This window comes from Dendrobates tinctorius, unplaced genomic scaffold (genome assembly GCF_039654945.1).
Source record: "Dendrobates tinctorius isolate UK_male_01 unplaced genomic scaffold, ASM3965494v1 ptg000120l, whole genome shotgun sequence".
Lineage (NCBI taxonomy): Eukaryota > Metazoa > Chordata > Amphibia > Anura > Dendrobatidae > Dendrobates > Dendrobates tinctorius.
In genome coordinates this window covers 9922028-9943344 of record NW_027361788.1, presented here as the reverse complement: position 1 = coordinate 9943344, position 21317 = coordinate 9922028, and the positions used below count along the sequence as shown (strand labels likewise).

Below are 21317 nucleotides of genomic sequence, written 5' to 3'. Positions count from 1 at the left end.
CCCGGCCACTGCTTGGATCCCAGCCGCAGCTCGGATCCAGGCCGCTGCTGCGATCACGAGGCTGTGAAAGGGGTGTAACGAGAGGGGTATAATGAAAGGGTAGTAGTGAGAGGGATGCTGCCGCCAGACCCCCGCCTGATTACATGTGCCGGATCCTTCCGCTGCCTTCCCACCCACCTCTGTGCAGTCACAGCCGTCAGGAAAGACCGCGGCTTGAGGCCTGCGCTGGAGATTGGGTGCGGCCACCCTCTGGTGGCGCCGCACACCATCTCCAGCACAGGCCGCAAAACACCGTCTTTCCTGCCAGTTGTGACTGCACGGAAGTGGCGCCACAAAGCTGCCCCCATCGTGATGTTACTGCCGTCCCAGGGGCAAACATCTAGTATATAGATATATATATGTATTCTATGTGTATATATCTATTCTTTCGTTTCTTTATTAAACCTGTCAGTGTGAGTTTACTGTATCGTGCACTGAATTGCCGACTTTTCTAAAGGACAGCGGTGCGTATTTCTAGCACATGTCTGGTCTGTGTGTAATCTGCATTTTTCTCGCCCCCATAGACTTGCATTGGCGTATTTTTGGAGGAATACGCTGACAATTGTTGCATGCTGCGATTTTCTCAGCCCGTAAAATACAGCCGAGAAATATACGGCTGATGGGAGCTGCCCCATAGATTAACATTGGTCCGAGTGCAATGCGTTGTTTTTGCGCCTCTCACTCGTCCGTATTTCTCTCTAGTGTGACCCCGGCCTTACTCAATAGAAAAGAGAAGCGTCTTCTAGGCCGTTTTGGTGCGATTTTTCACCCCCATTGGAGAAATCTCTGAGGCTATTGTGGACATGATTAGCCCCCCAGACCAACAGTGATCCCCTCACATGTATCCATCACATCTCCCCTTACCAGCCAGCATTTACCCTGCAGTCAGATGCCCCCTGTAGTCAGACACCCCCTGCAGACCACCCCGAGTAGTCAGACGCCCCCTCGCTGGCGCTGTACACGGCCCTCCCTCACTCACTCACTCATATCGCTAGTTATTTTTTTCCCGCTCTCACACGCTCTACCCTGACCGTTTGCACGTAACTTCACCGCCAGAGGACGCTCATCTCACTTCTACGTCCAGTCAACCGAACAAAAAAGGGGAAGGGCAATCAAAGACTGACAGGCAGGCTCTCCTGCCAATCATATAGAGCTGCCTCCCTGAACTGACAAGTATTGACCAATGGAATGCGTTCGAGGGCGGGGCTAACGCGCGGGTCGGGTTTTGTTGCAAAGAGCAGGATAACATAACACGGCTGTAAGGAGCAGCAGCTGGTGGAGCTACGGCCAGGAGCGGGGCGAGGGGAGAAGAGGCCGGGACATAGCCTGCCTGGACTGCGGGTAGGGAGGAAGGCGCTGAGTGCCGGGGATATAATGGTGGGGGGAAGCGCTAATCATATAGTCCCACTGTAATAATGGCAGACGTGCAGAGAGGTCGGGGCTAACGGCGGCTGTGCGGGGGGAGAGACTCATTGTAACATGGATTAGACGTGTGCACGGTGTGTGGGATCAGCCACAGTGTGTGTGTAATCTGTGTGCACGGTGTGTGATATCCATAGTGTGTGTGTATATATGTATCTATAGTGTGTAATGTGTGCATGTGTATGGATTGCTTTTTCTATATTTGTAATGTGTTATGCTTACTATGTATTCTATATGTAATGTGTTTGTGTGTGTGTGTGTGTATGTATGCAATTGGCATTTATATCTGCAGTGTGTGTGCTGTATATACACATATATTACACACATCTCTTGTACAGTGGTGATCCTTCAGTGACACTATCCTTGTGTCATCAGCTGTGTACATGAGCTGTATAATAATGTCACCTGTTTGTGATTGTCATGTCACTGTGTATGTATAATATATATTCCTGTAATATTATATACATGCGTGCACACACATATATATTATATACTGTGTGTGTGTGTGTATATATATATATATATGTGTGTGTGTGTGTATATATATATATATATATATATATATATATATATATATATATATATAATGTGTATATATATACACACACAGATACAGTGTATGTGTGTATAGATATATAATGTATGTGTACACATACAGCTTATGTTCATAGCCGCCTGCCCCAAAAGAGTCCATTAAGCCCTTTGCACTAATTTGATTATGGGTTGCTTCTCTTCCTTCAGTCCTGGCAGGTGCCTGTTTGTTGTAGGGGGGCTCCATATGTCTTGCTGTCAATAGTGGAGATGGCAAAGCGCCCCCCACCCTGCTTTATTGTAAACTTTTTCCAAGCTATGTGTTTTACAATTTGCATAGGTTAGGATATTCAAAAAAGGGGGGGGAAAGGAACATGCTATTATCAGGGACCACCAGTTGAATATAACAAATCAAATTTTATTAGTCGACAGAACACCAAGCATTTAAAAACAACTCATGGTGTACATACCCCACCGGACATGAAAAACATCAAACCACAAAAGGATGTAATCAAATATTAAAGTGTCCTATTTGTAACCCTCTGGTCGCTAATAAGATTGGTTTTGACACCCTATATGGCCCATAAGGATGATTTATTATGCCAAGATGTAATCAAGAAAACCTGACCTAAAGTGCAAGTGCATGCACAGAGAATACCATAATGAAAAGGTTCTTAGTATACATAGGATAAGATCATAAGGCAAATTCAAACCGTTGTGTGAAATAACCTCCTGTGTAACAACAAAACAGAGTGCAACAAAAGTAGCAAGAAATGACTCAAAATATAAATTCAAATAACCTTGGGAAAAATATCAAATTATCCCATATATCATAAAGGAGCTGGAAAAAAAGCATATAGCAAATGCAAGAAATTGGAAACAGGGTTCCCAAGAGTGCTTGATTGTTAGAAGAATCCAGGGAGGTAGTTAAAATAAACTACCATCCACAGATAAAGCAATCATATCTAAAGAACATGACCAGAGAGTGAGGTTAAGAGGTCTGGGGGCATTTGCGATATACTTTTCTTTGCACTTGCACTTTAGGTCAGGTTCTCTTGATTACATCTTGGTATAATAAGCCATCCTTATGGGCCACGTTGGTTTTGACACCCTATCTTATTAGCAACCAGAGGGTTACAAATAGGACACTTTAATATTAGATTACATCCTTATGTGGTTTGAGGTTTTTGATGTCCGGTAGGGTATGCACACCTTGAGTTGTTTTTAAATGCTTGGTGTTTTATTAGAGTCAACACAACTTGATTTATGTTCAACTTGTGGTCCCTGATGGTAGCATGTTTCTTTACCCCTTCTTTGTATACTAATTAGACATGCTTCAGGCTGATCCCCCTTTGCTGATCTTGGTTGATGGTGCCCTCTAGAGATGAGTGACTTTTCCTTTTTTAGGGTCGGGTCGAGTCGGGTTTCATGAAACCCGACTTTCTCAAAAGTCGGGTCGAACGAAATCGGCCGACTACAGGGTAAAGTCGTAAAACACGAAACCCAATGCAAGTCAATGGGAAGAAAAGTCGGCAGTGAGTGGAGGACTGTAAACACACTTGGCACTCCCGCTACTCTCCGCTTCTCTCATTGGCTGAAAAAAGTCACGTGCAAGCATTCGGCGAAACCCGACTTTGGCGCTTGGGTCGCCGACCGCATGGCTGACTTCACACTGTGGTTGGGTTTCGTTTCATGAAACCCAACTTTGGCGAAAGTCGGCGACTTTTGAATCTGACCGACTTGTTTCACTCAACTCTAGTGCCCTCCCTTTTTTTCCTCTTTTTATGCATAGGTTATGATATTCCTGATGGTCTACAGCGGTTTAAGGTTTAACACATCTCTGGTGCCCCAAGGGTAGGCAAGAGTTTAGTGGTTTAATCATTGTGGCTATAGTTTTTATTGTGAGACATGTATATCAGGAGAGCAGACTGTTAGTTGTTACATGTCTCACACTGGTAACTCCTGTCATTTTACTATAAGCTCTGGAGGCAGATTCTTAGGGAGATCTATGTCCATCCCATAGATCTTAACAGCTCATTTACGTACAAGAAACGTGGATTTCTCTGGAATAATAGATTGGGTGACATATAGAAAGGCATCATTTTTTTCATCTGACCTACATGCCTATATAGACTGCTTAGGAGGGTTGACCCGTCTGACAGATTCCCTTAAACATCAATTATTCGGGCAGTGAAGATTTATTTTTAGGTATGGTTTTCCAAGAGGTGAAGGGGCTTATTGTGTGCATCTCTGGTCTAGAGTGGCATAGAGATGAATGGCACATTTTTCTCCAGACTAGAATGGGGGTTAAGGCTCACATCCCTTGTAGTATCGGAATTAATAGGCACAACTTTGGTGCACAGGAATTAATGGGCACATCCCTAGTGGTCTAGAGTTCCATAGAGATTAATGCGTTATTACCAAAAAATCAAGGTATTCCTAACTTGCTCATCTCTGCGGGCCGGGCCTATGGTCACTTGGCTATTTCTGTCATTGTTGAGGGTCCCAGCAATCAGACCCCGGCTGATCAGCAAGTTATCCCCCATCCTATACATAGCTGATAACTTGATTTTCTGGGAATGACCTTTTGTTGTAAGTGGTAAAGGATTTGATAATTGAGGTATTTCTGGTTGTCTAGCGTTTTTTTTTTTTTTTCTTCCTTTTTTTTTTTGCTTATACCTAAAAGTAGTGATTGTAGACCTCTTTCCAGAGCTCGCTTATAGCTACCACTAGGGGGAGCTCTCTGCAGACAGTGTGGTGCCAGTGGTATCTGTACACACCTGTGTGCAGTGAGCTCCCATGTGGCCCTTTCAGGTCCATGCCTGTAGCAGAGATTGGAGGGATTACGTGGAACAGCACCGATAGATGCATCTTGCTACGTACTAATAGTATCTTGCAGGGAAGCGTTGTGGGTGGATATAAAAGTGCTGGCCTTGCTTAGGGGAAAAGGGTGGTGATGTCTTTCCTCTCTGTGCAGGGTGTCAGCATGTTCTTCGGTCCAGAAAGAAATTCATTAAGCGGTCAGTGCCGTGTGGACAGTGATAGGTAAAATGTCATCAGCAGCTCTTTTCCTTGCGGTTGCACTTCCATCATTTAATCATTATCGGGCTGTCCTGTGCAGTCTGTGCATATTGTAATCGTTTAGACCAGAGAGCCCATTGTCAGATTTGTACTTGTTCCAACGGGCTGTCTGAGACTTTTTTTTGTGTATCGATATATAGGGCCAAATTAGTAGGAAATGATGTAGCTGTCGATGTGCTGTTTCCAAAGGGAATAGCCCCTTTAAATAGTCAGGCTGCGTAAATCTGATGCATGGTGCCTGGCCTAAGAGAGGCTGGGCATGACACAGGGCTCCATAGAGTGTGCCAGTGACGGTCTGCACCCGTCATAACGCTGCTTTCCTGGAACACTCCAGCCCCCTTATAACTCCACAATTGAGGTAGCTACACAATGTCTCCAGAACTATGGTGGCAGCTCGGTGCCTACGTGTTGGCAATAGTCACACAGAACTCTGCTTTTGGAGCCTGGCGTGAGGGGGAAGGGGGCCGATTCACACCGTGCAAACTGATGTGCGCAAGAGTGGGGCGTCTCTCATGGTGGAGGATGGCACGTGCAAGGGGGGAGAGGCTTCTCATGGTGGAGGATGGCACGTGCAAGGGGGGAGAGGCTTCTCATGGTGGAGGATGGCACGTGCAAGGAGGGAGAGGCTTCTCATGGTGGAGGATGGCACGTGCAAGGGGGGGAGAGGCTTCTCATGGTGGAGGATGGCACGTGCAAGGGGGGAGAGGCTTCTCATGGTGGAGGATGGCACGCGCAAGGGGGGAGAGGCTTCTCATGGTGGAGGATGGCACGCGCAAGGGGGGAGAGGCTTCTCATGGTGGAGGATGGCACGCGCAAGGGGGGAGAGGCTTCTCATGGTGGAGGATGGCACGCGCAAGGGGCGAGAGGCTTCTCATGGCGGCGGTTGGCATGTGCAAGGTGAGTTGAACACTCATGGCAGAGGCTGGAATGTGCGTGGGGGCGTGACTCAAATGGCAGTGGTGGCTGGCACATGTAAGGGGGTGCTGGCATGCGCAAGAGAGGGGGTGCCTCATGGCTATGTCTGGTGGGCTAAAAGGGGGGGCACTCCTCATGGTGGCTGGCATCCACAAGGTGAGGTGCTCTCACGGCAATGGTTGGCATGTTGAAGGTAGTGAGTCTAATTGCAGAGGCTGTTGTGTACAAGAGGTGGTGGGTGTGCCATTCATGATGGCTGGCATTCCATGTACTCTAGTGTATACGGCTTCTTTCTGCATAGACACTAGAGGGCGTTTACATGCATTTTCCAGGACTAATATCTAATGAGTTTGCCTGTATATTTGCATCAGGCCTTTTGCTGCTATGCAATATCAGATTTGTTTTTCCTAATCTCTGGGACTACTCGCCCCCTATGATGTGTGAAAGCTGTGGGGTCACTGCTGTCTATACAGTGCCAAATCTGTGCATCGTGCCTGACATTGTAGTGAATGGGACTAAGCTTCTATACCATACACAACCTGTGCACCGTAGTTACAATGTTTTTGCTAGCAAGAAAGTCGGAATATTTCTGTAATTTTCTACAGTTCCTTTTTAGGTGGAGTTTCCAAGACTTGGATACCGATGACCTATACACTCCCTGACAGAAGTTATGTTGCTTATCCATGTTATGTAAATAAAAGCTTATAACCTGATGTTAAATTCATCCATTGGTTGTATAAATTATTCTTTTGAATGCTGAAACCCTCCGAAATGTGGTTTAGGTTAAGAAAATAAATTGGCATCAATGCAGAAATATTGATCATTTAATGGACACAGAATGGTCAGATTTTGGCAAGACAAAGGTTGTGTTGTCACAAAGTAATGTGATATTCAAACAAATTATCTTAAAATACAAATATATGTTGCATATCATTGATGAATGAAGTTGTGGTGCTATTAGAGTCATATTTAATATTTTGTGTGACTTCCATGAGCTTGAAGGACTGCATACATGTGGTTCAACAATGATTCATACAATTTATTAATGAAGTCATCAGGAATAGCAAAGAATGCAGTCTTACATGCCTCCCAGAATTCATCTAGATTCTTTGGTTTTGTCTTCCAAGCTATCTCTTTCATCCTACCCCAAACATGCTCAATGATGTTCATGTCTGGTGACTGGGCTGGTCAGTCCTTGAGCACAGAGATCTTTTTTGCCTGGAGGAACTTTGTTGTAGAGATGGATGTATGAGATGGAGCACCATCCTGCTGCAGAATTTGACCCCTTTTATGATTTGGAATATAAGAGGTAGCTAATACTTCTTGATATTTTAGGCTATTGATACGGGCTCCAGTAGGTCTCCTGCAGTATTTACGGCGGCTGTGGTGTAATTCTACTGAAGATTCATAAGAGAATTCCACCTTCTGCCACTTTTCCAGCGTCCATCTGTTTAGCAGGCTGTGGGACTTTGCAAATGCCACAAGGTTTTTTTATTTACCTTTTGTTTAGTGCTCACTTCTGGGCAATCATTTGACCATGGAGGCCATTTCGTGACAGAATTCTACAAACTGTTCTAGTTGACACAGGAAAGATATATATCTTTGTACCGTGTTAGCCAGCAGATAGAAAAATATTCAGAATTGAGAGTCCTCAATGGTACCTTTTTAATGGCTAACTGAAAAGATGGTAACATATTGCAAGCTTTCGAGACTACTCGGGTCTCTTCATCAGGCATAGACTACAAGATCCCAGATACTTTCAGCTGCATTACATCTAATGTGGTGTACTTAATTATTTGTACTAAATGTCCAACTGGGAGTCTGTATGTGGGGGAGACAGGGCAAAAGCTTAGAACAAGGATGAATGCTCATCGTCACACAATAAGAGAAAAAAGAATGGATCTACCTGTGGCAAAACATTTTTGTGTGATGGACTACAACACCAGGGATATGAAATTACTGGTATTGAAAGGTAACTTCACATCTCAGAGAGAGAAGAGTCTGTGAGTATAAATTTATGACGACCTTTGACACTCTCAATGCTGCAATGAATGTGTCGCATGGATTTGTCTTTTTACATCAATTAAGGAATTTGCTCCTAAGACCTTGTGGGGGCATCGCAACACATTAGGAGACCCCTATCAGAGGACAATAAAACATCCGGACTCCTTATCTATGAACTGGTCCAATATTTGTTTCTCCCTCTCCCATAATCATAATTCTGCTTCACGTCACTTGTCTCATCTATTGCATTTTTTCTGTGCTGTATTGTGCATAAATATGTGACTCTTCAGATTTTGTATTAGTCTAGCCTGAAGAAGAGACCTGGGTAGTCTCGAAAGCTTGCAATGTGTTACCTTTTAATGGCTGACTGAAAAGATGGTATCAACCACTGAGGACTCTCAATTCTGAATATTTTTCTAGTTGACACAGGGACTTGAGGTGACCTGGCCTGTTGGAGCTCTGCTACAGTGGAAGAGGGGCTTGCTTTGGATTTTCTAACCAACAAACGTTCCTCCTGAGCAGTTGTCTTGTGGGGTCTGCTGGACCTGGGTTTGTCAAACATCTCCAGTTTCTTCTAATCTTTTTTTAATTCTTTGTACTTGACGCTGAGACACATTAAAGGTGCCAGCCACCTCTGCAGTGGATCTGGTCTTCAACCTCTTGATAATCCAGGCTTTGGTCGTAGGGTGGATTTTTGGCATGTTGTCAGAGCTCAAGTTGCAGCTCAAGTGAAGGTTTGGGGTGCTGGGTTTCTTTTTATACACACCCACTAATTAACCGATCATTTACTGAGCACAGGTGAGGATGTAAACTAGGATTGGGTGCATTATGACCAGGCGACAAAACCTTTGTCTTGCCAAAATCTGACCATTCTGTGTCCATTAAATGATCAATATTTCTGCATTGATGCCAATTTATTAACCGAAACCACATTTCGGAGGGTTTCAGCTTTCAAAAGAATAATTTATACAACCAATGGATGAATTTAACGTCAGGGTATAAGCTTTCATTTGCATAACATGAATAAGCGACATAACTTCTGTCAGGGAGTGTACATGGTATAGATCATCAATGTTAGACTGGTTTGCTTTCAAGTCTTGGTACTCACACCAATCGAATCCTGCTGTGGTGATAAGGAAAAAAAAAAGTGTATAGAGCCAGATTGCCACATGGAAGTGAATAGGAGCTGAGCTGCAGTACCTAAGAATGGCTACAATGTGGTGTACTGATCTGTGCGGTTCTGGCCACTGGCACTTCTTTGGCGCTAAATCCAGCTGATCATTGCGGATGCCAAAATATCTGATATTGATGTCATCCTAAGGGAAGAGTCAGACGGTCATGACTTGGATGAGAATCGCAGTGCTCGATCTGGCTGGCGGGCAGGAGTGTTTCTCTGCAGCTGTCATGCTCTGGTCAGCAGAGCCACCGGCCAGTCCGTACACTGTTCTGATTTTGGTTCGATTTATGTGGCCGCCTGACTGCACGTATGGAGTAACAATAAGCTACAGTATGTGCAATGTATTTCTAGTGATATGTCTGGAACTGCTGCAGCATTAAGGAAGAGACTAGCCGAGTGTTATGTAGGAGCAACCAACCTGGGAACAATCCTGACCCAACCTATTTTATAGATGCAGACACCAAAATTGATTTGTAAAGTGTTAAATCAAATCCCCTGTAGGCTACAGTCCCACGAAACACAAGGTCCCACATTGATACCCGCAGCAGCTTATACAACTGTGGATAGCCTTGTGCCAAAGATCCCAGGTAGCTACGCGTTTCACCCTCTCCATGGCGCATGGTTATACTCTCTCCTATATACACAGCCTAAATGAACCTTCTCAGGCTCTCAAACCCACAGCTCGTTTCAATTTCCACTGTGGATTTGCGACGCAGCATGTGCACGTCACTTCTTAAAATCTTAATGCTGAGACCTCCCTTTGTGCCTGTGCTGCCCCCGGTGGCCTTTCCCCCCCCCCCAGAGTCCACCGCATTGTAAACCATGGAAGTGCGGGCGCTCTGGGCTTTCACAAATTGTCGGTGGAGCCCCCACACCACTGAGCACCCGCAGCGTCGTACCTCCAAATAGCCCCTCCTCCTAGCCTGAGGACCTCAGCATCACCCCATTTGTTTTTTTTAGCATCCGAAAAAAAAATAACTGAATGATCCGCTAGGGTAGGATGAGATATTGCCAATAAACCAGTCTCTTTCGAGGTGGCCAATGTCCTCATGTAGCCAGCAAATCATTGTGCAGCCTCCACATCTGGTCCCGCCCCTGCAGTTTATCCTGATTGAAGATGAGCTGCAATACCCGACATGATCCAGGGAGAGGCGTGCAGCTGTTCCTGGAATTAGATGGCCATGTTTTTGTAGCCCTTTACAACTCAGGAGGGATCCATGTATTTAGTGATAACCATTAATCTGGATTGCTGCAACTGCTAATACATGTTATCCGTAGGAGTGGCTAATGACCAAGTTCTAAGTTTGTAGGATTTTTTAAACTCCACATATTCTCATTTAATACCGGCATGCAGTAATAAATTATGCGGCAGCTCCACTTGGGACACGTGATCATTCTTTGTCGTCCACGTCATCAATGATGTGTGCAAAGGAGGCTGACTCGCTTCATTTTTCACCTTTTTAAGGGGCTTGTTACTTTTTTTTTATTTTATTTAAAATAAAATAGTCCTAGTTTGTGCTAAAAAATCCAAATAACCATATGCTCTCCGAGCAGTTTCACCCCTCCATGTAATAATCTGGCAATCTTTGTGGTTGAGGAGTAGCACCGGTAACTAGCCCCCCATCCTGCCGGGAAAGCAGCAGGGGCTGATCTCTGGCCACTGTCCCTGGTGTCGGCATTGATTGTGTTCTTGTAATACAATAATGTGCCTGGCGTTCACTCTCCATAGTTTCTCCATGCCACCATGCATCTGTTTCCTGCTGCCTGGGCTATAGAATACCGTGGGGATTAACCCTGTCACCTCACACCTTTTCTTTTTCCCCACTATAAATACGCTATAATATAATTTATTTCTCTTTAAAAAAAAAAAAAAAAATCAAAGAGAGCTTCTAACAGTAATACAGTTAAAATATATCAATAATATAAAGATATGTAATAAAAAATATTATTCCCATTTCTTAGTTTTCTGTCTTCAAGTCTTTACTAAATAGTGGAAATCTTTATTACCTTTCTATATCCTTTATAATCTAGTTGTACAGTAGCAGTCAAAATTTTTGACTCGCCAGTTCATGCTTTGGTTTTCCTTGTTCCCGAAGGGTAGTGTAAAACACTTGCTAAACAAACCGGAATATATGTATTAAATGTTAGATTTTCCAAAATTGCCATCTTTTAGAAAAACTTGGCAGTTTATTTTTCATATGATCAAATCGCTGCTGAAAAACAATCCTTGTGTTTTTTCCATACAAGAAAAATCACTGCTGTCTGAGGATGAATGGGGAAAAGGAAAAAATCCAGTGCAGTTTTTGGCACTAAATAGCTGGAGTTCACACAGTGCTGTAATATGGCCTAAGGCCACGTTCACACGCTCAGTATTTGTAAGCTGAAACCAGGAGAGGCGCAATCGGAGGAAAAGTATAAGGGGGTGTGCACACGTTGTGGATTCTGCTGCGGAATTTTCCGTGCGGGTTTGTCTAAATCCTATCTGCGGATTAGCCTGTCATGGAGCAGGGTGCCAAACCGCTGCAGATTCCGCACAAAGGATAGACATGCTGCGGTTTTAAAACCGCGGCAAATCCGCACGGAAAATTCTGCACCGTGGGCACTGCGGTTTTCACTTTACATTGCTTTTAATGGTACTGTACACCGCAGCAGAAATTGCTGCAGATCCGCAGAAGAATCCACAGCGTGTGCACACACCCTTATAGAAGCACATCACCACTTCTGTATTATCACCCACTACTAGTTTTAGCTACAGATACTGATGGAAAATACTCAGCGTGTGAATGGGGCCTGAGAACTTTTTTCCATCATTTTTAGCAGTGTCTCTGCTTTGTCCGTGTTGCACCCTGGTGCCCAGACCTGTGACTCCTCGCTTTCTCCTGCCCTAGGGATTGTTTGCCTCTGCAGTAATTTGTTTGTGAATACTGTATGTGGTTTGGCAAAGAAGGGGGACGCTTGTCTAATGAAAGGTGCCAGGTAGATGCTTCTATTTTTGCATGTTTTCTTATTCCTTTTTTATAGGTTTAGAAAATAATTTTATTTTCTTAAGTTTTTCCTCTGTTTAATTTCCCTGCTTTAAAGGGAGCCTGACAACTGATCTATGGTAAGTGTTTGCTTGCTGTAATGGAGATGAATTTTTTTTTTTTTTTAAATCCTTTATTCCATTCCAGTAATTACTTTTCCATTTTTTTTTTTTATGTGAACATGCAGAGGACTCTCTCCCTTTTTCCCTGCCCACCGCCGTCCTCTGGGCACTGAATGACGGGTCACTCTTGTGTCAGTAACTTGCTGGAGATTTCGCACAGCTGCCGTCATTCCCTGGGTTGGTGCATACGGAGATCGATAGTGTGGCTCTCACAGCGTCATCAGGGCTTGTCTGCGCAGGCTCCGTTCCAGGGAAGGACAGTGCTTTCACGGAATATCCAGTCACTCAGACTCTGCCCCTAAAGGGGCTTTATCTCCCACCGAACACCTGTCCATATAACTAAATAAAGGAGATGTCAGGGACAACCGGTAGTCTGAGGACAGGTGCAGACCGGAGTAGATTCTCTCATCCGAGTAAATCAGGCCTGTTATGGAAATGACACACTGATCAGAGTGTCCACATAGTCTGATCTGATTCTCTCTGATGAGGAGAGGGAGAAAAAAGCTTCTCTGTAGTCTACATTCTGTGAGTGCGTGGAAATTGGACTGCACTCAGATGTCATCCGAGTGCAGCCCAATGTTTCCACGCACTTCTTGGCGCATGGCCGAGTGTGATCCGAATATCATCAAACTCTGGCATGCAGCAATTTTTTTTTTCTTCACATGAGGAAAGAGACATAGTGAATTAGAAGAACTATACTACATTTCTAATTGGAGGTATTTGCTAATATTAATATTACACCTACTACATAATGGGATAGGATCTTGGAGATGGAAATACCCCTTTTAAATCAGGTTTTATTGACAGGTACAGTTTTTTTGTGGATTATAAGAGGCACCCCAAATTTTGAGGAGAAAAATGGGGAAAAGCTTTTTTTTTTTCTTTTTTTTTTTTTTTCTTTTTTTCTTTTTTTTTTTGAATTTTTAAAGAAAATGGTGGTGCTTCTTATAATCCATGCGTCTTATTGCTTACTGGGGGTGGTGGCTGCGTTGAAGCGGGGTCCCAGGGTTGCTGCTGGAGGAGGCAGGAGTGGAGTGCTGTTGCAGGCTGGGATGAGGGGGTGTTCCAATGTGCGCTGCTGCTGGTGTTCAGTGGTGCGGTGGCTCTGCCGACGTTTTGTGAAAGCCCAAAGCCCCCGTACTTACATGGTTTACTGTGCGGTGGACTCCGGGGAAAGCCCAGAGCCCCTGCAGTGCAGTGACTACTACCAGTGCTGCGTGCACGGGGAGATGGGAATTGCAGTGACTATTAGCTGTGCTGCTTGCACGGGGAGACACGAATGCAATGACGACTACTGTGTGCTGAAAGAGGGGCATGCATTGATCATTGCTGTGTGTGGGGAGAGAGGGGAGGATGTAGTAACTACTGCTGTGTGCAGAAAGTCATGTGGACTTGGTCCTGCAACATGTAGTCACCTAAGTTTTGGAGTCGGCTCTTTGATCTGGCTCTAGATCTAGATTCTGGTTTCCAAAAATGCAGCAAAGCGGATTCCACATAGGGGAAAAAAAACTCAACCCGTTTTTAATTTGCGCTAAGATTTGTCCTGTCAAAGATCATTAACTGTTCTGTCTCTAACTCATTACCTTTTAGTTTCTATGACATTAATGACCTACTGTTTATTTCTGCTGTCACTTTTTTGGCTTAAAACAATAGGAATGGTTCGTTTAACCCCTTAGCCGTGTCTCCCCCTTTTGAAGTGAGCTCCTACAGTGAGCCCACCTCAAACCCGGGACATGTCAGCTGTTGAAAACAGCTGACATGTGCCCGCAATAGCTTCAGGCAGAATCACGATCCGCCCGCGGCTATTAACTAGTTAAATGCCACTGTCAAACTCTGACTGCGGCATTTAACAAGCGCTTCCAGCTGTCGGGCCGGAAGTACGCGCACCGCTGACCCCCAGCATGTGATTGCGGGTCACCAGTGTGTCGGCATGACAACCAGAGATCTCCTTGAGACCTCTATTGTTGATGTTGGATTGCTATGAGCACCACCCGGTGGTCAGCGCTCATAGCAATGCAGTAATTTGGCTACATAGTTAGGTCCATATATATTTGGACAGAGACAACATTTTTCTAATTTGGGTTCTAGACATTACCACAATGAATTTTAAACAAAACAATTCAGATGCAGTTGAAGTTCAGACTTTCAGCTTTCATTTGAGGGTATCCACATTAACATTGGATGAAGGGTTTAGGAGTTTCAGCTCCTTAACATGTGCCACCCTGTTTTTAAAGGGACCAAAAGTAATTGGACAATTGACTCCAAGGCTATTTCATGGACAGGTGTGGGCAATCCCTTCGTTATGTCATTCTCAATTAAGCAGATAAAAGGCCTGGAGTTGATTTGAGGTGTGGTGCTTGCATTTGGAAGGTTTTGCTGTGAAGGAAACAGGCGGTCAAAGGAGCTCTTCAAGTAGGCTATGGCAGCGACTATTGATGCATGCCAAAAGTAAAAAAAAAAAAAAATAAATTTAAATCACCCCCCTTTTGCCCCATTCAAAGTAAAACAATAAAAAAAACCTACATATTTGGTATCGCCGCGTTCAGAATCCCCTGATCTGTCAATAAAAAAAAAGGATTAACCTGATCGCTAAACGGTGTAGCGAGAAAAAAATTCAAAATGCCAGTTACGTTTTTTTTGGTCGCCGCAACATTGCGTTAAAATGCAATAACGGGCGATCAAAAGAAGGTATGTGCACCAAAATCGTGTAATTCATCTTGGCGCCCAAAAAATAAGCCCTCACCCATACGAAATCACGGAAAATGGAGATGCTACGGGTATTGGAAAATGGCGCATATTTTTTTTTAAATTTTTTTTTTTTTAAACAGTTTTGAATTTTTTTTTCACACTTAGATAAAAATGGACCTAGACATGTTTGGTGTCTGAGCTCATAATGACATGGATAATCATAATGGCATATCAGTTTTAGCATTTAGTGAACATGGTGAAAAAAACCTCAAACAAGTGTGGGATGGCACTTTTTTTTTTTTTTGCAATTTCACCGCACTTTGAATTTTTTTTTCCTGTTTTTGAGTACACTATATTGTAAAACCAATGATGTCTTTCAAAAGTACAACTTGTCTCCCAAAAAGCAAGTTCTCACACGGCCATATTGATTGAAAAATAAGTTATGGCTCTGGGAAGAAGGGGAGCGAAAAACAAACCCAAAAACGAAAATGCGCTCTAGTGCGAAGGGGTTAAAAAGGCCACTTTCCTAAACATTTTAGGATACTTTCAGGGCCCTCAGTGCTGGGTTTTCTGTGTGTGGAGAGGCCTCAGGTCTTGAGCACCCTGAGCATTTGATAGATGCTGGCAATATTTCATAACACTTTTATCACTACTGTTAACCACTTAGTTGCTGCTATCAAACTCTGTCCGGCATTTATATGGAGTCGCGGTTCACTGATGAGTTTCCATGGAAATCAAGACCCCTGAAGACATCCATATACCCCCACTGTTGCCATCTTAAAGTGCACCTGTCAACTGTTTTGGCCGATATAAGATATGGCCACTGCCTTTCAGGACTTATCTACAGCATTCTAAAATGCTGTCGATAAGCCCCCAGTCCGACCTGAAAGATAAGAAAAATAAGTTTTATTATACTCACCCAGGGGGGCGATCTGGTCCGATGGGTGTTGCAGGTCCGGGTCTGACACCACCAATCTTCATGTGATGTCATCCTCCCCGCTTGCTTCGTGTTGCGTTCCTGCGCAGGCGTACTGATCTGCCCTGTTAAGGGTTGAGCAAAGTACTGCCGTTCTCAGGTGCCGGGAAAGGTCAGAGTTGCCCTGTGCCTGTATGAAAAGTAGGAAAAAGTTAATATTAACAATGTTGGTAGTCTTTTCTCTAGTCACCTTCCACGACAGCATAGGACGCTGTCTCCACGCCCTAATGGGGGACAGGAAGCACAAAGAGGTTAAAAGCCCCTCCCACCTCCTGTTAGCTAGTGTCTTTCCTGTCCCCCATGTGGCATGGAGAGGTTCTTTTTTTTATTCTGTATGCTGTGTGGCTGGCGCTGTGGTGTACGTGTGTTTTGTTTTTCTTAAACCGGGCAGTGGTGGTCGTGGGCTCCGCCCTCCTCCGTTCTGCTCCCGTCTCCCTGCTGCGGTCGATTCGAGACCCTCCTGGCCCTCCCACGCCCCTCCCGGGGGTAAAGCGTGCCAGTGATCCAATAGCTGGAGGCCTCCCTTTCTTCCTCCTCAGCTCGCGCTGTTCGGCGATCCGGAAGTGACGTCACAGGGCATGGGTCACTTCCGGGCCTTGCGATCCACAGTGGAACGCATGCACTTCCGATTTCAGCTCTCTGCAGCCTCCGGATGCCCGAAGGTCGTGCAGAGCACACTGACCAGCTGACATTCAGCTCAAGACCTGGAGGGGGAACAGGGGAAAATTGCATAGCACTGAGGGCTTTATTTCTACAACCCCTGGCATAAATTATGGAATCACCGGCCTTGGAGGATGTTCATTCAGTTGTTTAATTTTGTAGAAATAAAAGCAGATCACAGACATGGCACAAAACTAAAGTAAATTCAAATGGCAACTTTCTGGCTTTAACCCCTTAATGACCGCCAATACGTCTTTATACTGACCTGAGATTTAAGAGAATATCATCCCAATACAGGTGGCAATCCAGCAGCTGTCAACTGTACACTATAGCTGACAACTTTCTGTATCACAAACGATCAGTGATGTCACCGTCCATATTTGTTTAACCCTTTAGGCCGGTTTCACACTTGCGCTTCAGGGCGCAGCGACGGCCTGTGCACGGCTGCCGCTAAGCCCCACCCCTGCAGCGCCTCCGCCGGTAGCTCTGCCTCCGGGCGCATAACGCTGCATTCGTCATGCGTCCCCTATATCACTGAGGACGCAGGCCGTGCGCAGTATGCGTTTGGCGCCGCCTGCGTCCTTTTGACGGTGCGCTGAGCGCAACCAAATTGCAACAGGTTGCATTTGGCGCTGGTCGGCGCACCGTCAAAAGGACGCAGGCGCCGCCAAACGCATACTGCACACGGCCTGCGTCCTCAGTGATAAAGATAGGGGACGCATGCAGCGTCATGCGCCCGGAGGCGGAGCTACCGGCGGAGGCGTGGCAGGGGTTGGGGCTTAGCGGCGGCCGTGCGCAGGCCGTCGCTGCGCCCTGAAGCGCAAATGTGAAACCGACCTTAGTTGCTGCTGTAAAAAGTGACTACTTCCAATAAATGATTAATAGATTGTGGGGGGGGGTTCCGCTTTAATCTAATTGACACACCAAGATCATGATTGTGTGGTCCTGATGTTTGCCATAGCAGTTCATGGCCAAATAGTGGCCTTAGGGTACCGTTACACCTAGCGATGCACCAGCGATCCCGACTAGCGATATGACGCGACCAGGATCGCTGGTGCATCACTAAGTGGTTGCTAGTGAGCTGCCACACAGGCAGATCTCACCAGCGACATCGCTGGGGACGGGGCTCGCTACTTACCTGTCAGACGCTGCGATCCTGCGTCCTCCCGCCCGGTTCCACGCGTCGCTCGTCGTCGCCACAGGAAGCGACCGACGAGGAATGGTCCAGGAGCTTCTCGAGTGATCAGCGATAATCAGCGGGGGAGCCGGTCGGAGGTAAGTATCACATGCAGCGATATCGCTAGCAATATCACTGCAACGTCACAAAATCGGTGACTTTACAGCGATATTGCTAGCGATATCGCAGTGTGTAACGGGGGCGTTATAGATTGCTATAACAGCTTGCAGTCTCTGAGGCATGGACTTCATGAGTGTCAAACAGTACTCTTCATCAATCTGGCTCCAACTTTCTCTGATTGCTGTTGCCAGATCAGCTTTGCAGGTTGGAGCCTTGTCGTGGACCATTTTCAACTTCCACCAAAGATTTTCAATTGGATTGCGATCCGGACTATTTGCAGGCCATGACATTGACCATATGTGTCTTTTTTCAAGGAATGGTTTCACAGTTTTTGCTCTATGGCAGGATGCATTATCTTGAAAAATTATTTCATCATCCCAAACATCCTTTCCATTGATGGGATAAGAAAAGTGTCCAAAATATTAACATAAACTTGTGCATTTATTGAAGATGTAATGACAGCCATCTCCCCAGTGCCTTTACCTGACATGCAGACCCACATCATCAATGACTGTGGAAATTTTCATGTTCTCTTCAGACAGTCATCTTTATAAACCTCATTGGAATGGCACCAAACAAAAGTTCCATCACCAATGCCCAATGCAGACTTGCAGTTCAGCACTTAATATGACTTTCATTCACAGTCCACGATTGCTTTTCCTTAGCCCATTGTAACCTTGTTTTTTTTCTGTTTAGGTGTTATTGATGGCTTTCGTTTAGCTTTTCTATATGTAAATCCCGTTTCTTACAGTTCGGTCACAGACGTTGACTCCAGTTTCCTCCCATTTGTTCCTCATTTGTTTGGTGCATTTCCTGTTTTGGAGACATTGCTTTAAGTTTCCAGTCTTGACACTTTGCTGTCTTCCTTGATCTACCAGTATGTTTGCCTTTAATAACCTTCCCATGTTTTTATTTTGTCCAGATTTTAGACACAGCTGACTGTGAACAACCAATATCTTTTGCAACATTGCGTGATGATTTACCCTCATTTAAGAGTTTGATAATCCTCTCCTTTGTTTCAATTGACATCTCTCGTGTTTGAGCCATGATTCATGTCAGGCCACTTGGTGCAACAGCTCTTTCAATGTGTGATCACTCATTTTTAGATGCAGACTAACGAGCAGATCTAATTTGATATAGGTGTTAGTTTTGGGAATGAAAATTTACAGGGTGATTCCATAACTTTTTCCCTCCAGAATGGAGTGATTCCATAATTTTTCCCCTATGCTTGGTTTAAAAAAGTAACCAATTCTGACTACCGCATTTTTTGTTCTTGATTTCTTTTAGTTTCTTAAAGCCAGAAAGTTGCCATTTGAAATGACTTTAGTTTTGTGCCATGTCTGTGATCTGCTTTTCTTTCTACAAAATTAAACAATGAACATCCTCCAAGGCCGGTGATTCCATAATTTTTGCCAGTTGTATAAATACCTGACTGAAGACACCTCCAGATAAGACTAAATCCCTAAGCAATGACTCCTTATCTAGTTTGAATTCTCCCCTCCTCGGGGTCTAAAGGGGGTTTTACACATAGCCGATTTGGTGACGCAGCAGCGATATCGCTATGTGTGATACTTACCTCCGACCGGCTCCCCCGCTGTCCATCGCTGATCGCGCAGCTCCATTTCTCGTCGGGCACTTCCTGCTGGCGCCGACGAGCGACGCGTGGACGCGGGCGGGAGGCCGTCAGGATCGCCGCGTCTGAAAGGTAAATATTGTCCGCTGTATCGCTGCTACATCGCTGTGAGATCTTCCTGTGTGGAAGCTCACTAGCGATCATTTAGAGATGCACCAGCGATCCTGACCGGGTCATATCGCTGGTCGGGATCGCTGGTGCATCGCTAAATGTAAAGGGGCCTTAGTCACCTCCCTACTACCTCTGGAAGCCCAAGACTTATTGGTGTTGAATCTTCAGTAGCTGCTAAAATCAAAGGCATTTTCACCGGTACCAGTGAACGAGCGGGGAAGAGGTCACTACTCCCGCCTCTTCGTTGTGAAAAAACCTTCTGGGGATGCACTTGTTATAATAAATCTGAAGGATCTCAACCGTCACATTGTGTATGGAAGGTTCAAGATGGAGTCAGTGAAATCAGCGATTCCTTTTATAGGACCTCATTTTTGTATGTCAACCATCGACCTGAAGGATGCTTATTTTCACGTCCCTATTCATCCTCACCACAGTAAGTACCTGAGATTCGCAGTCTTAGAAAACCAGCAGGTAAAACACTGCCAATACCATGTGCTCCCCTTCGGAATATCTTCAGCGCCAAGGGTGTTCTCCACAATAATGTCTGAGACAGTGTCTTGCATCTGGGAGCAGGGCATCTGTTTTGTGCCTTATCTGGATGACCTAAGGCCTCTTTCACACACCAGTTTTTTGCCTTCAGGCGCGATCCGGCTTTTTTTTGTAAAACCGGATCCGGCAAAATGCAATGCCGGATCCAGTTTTTCCCCATTGACTTGCATTAGCACCGGATCGTGCCGGATGGCATTGCGTTTCATCCGTTTTTTGACGGATCCGGCAACTTGTCTCATTCCGGCGTCTGGAAAAAACGGCTACTGTAACGTTTTTTGTCTCCGGCGAAAAAGCCGGAAGCGCCGGATCCGGCGCTTCCAGCTTTTTGCTACAATGAAAGTCTATGGGCGCCGGAATGCGCCGGATCCAGAAAAAGACGGATCCAGCCACCGGATCCGGTTTTTTTAAGTCTGCGCATGCTCAGATCCAATTGGCCAGCCCCCAGGAACAGAGACGGATCCAGCAAAAAAACGGATCCGTTTCTACAGTTCTCCAAAATTTATGCCGGATCCGTTTTTTCTAAAAATAGCCGGATCCTGCCTGACGGCAAAAAACTGATGTGTGAAAGTAGCCTTAATCAGACACTCAGGAGTCATGTACTGAGGTCACTGGACATTCTACAAACCCTGGGGTGGCTCCCAAATCTAAAGAAGTCAGAGCTACAACACTCTTCAACAAGAAGGTTTTTAGGGGTGCTACTTGACTCAGGAAAGCGATGTCCTTCCTACTGTAGGATCATGGCCTGACTTATAACCAAAATGTCCAAGTTCAGGAAAGCGGATGTCTCCTACCCTTCGGGCAGCAATGTCTATCCTAGGTTCCATGACTGCCTGCATCCCATCAGTACCTTGGGCTCAGGAATTGGAACGGAAACACCAACTCTTTAAACAGGAGGGTCCAGACCCCGGGCTGGTAAAAGCTTCCCTATCTTGGTCGTTGAGAATCGGAAATCTTTTCAGGGGTGTAGCCAGGTCCCAGTCACCTCTAGTCATGGTAACAACTGATGACAGCAAGAGAGGATGGGGTGTCGTATCCCACACTCCCAGAGACTTTGGAATCCGGCAACAAGTGCCAGATCGTCCAACTTCA

General features: G+C 45.3%; 1 protein-coding gene across 2 annotated transcripts in view; it reads left to right on the top strand.

Annotated features, from left to right (window-relative positions):
- Positions 1 to 1239: 1239 nt before the first annotated feature.
- SCAI (suppressor of cancer cell invasion) overlaps positions 1240 to 21317 on the top strand; it is a 175882-nt gene continuing 155804 nt past the window's right edge. For both annotated transcript variants that reach the window (XR_012234999.1, XM_073590731.1), the window contains exon 1: positions 1240 to 1380. The gene's annotated coding sequence lies outside the window, so the exon portion shown is untranslated. The remainder of the gene's footprint in view (positions 1381 to 21317) is intronic.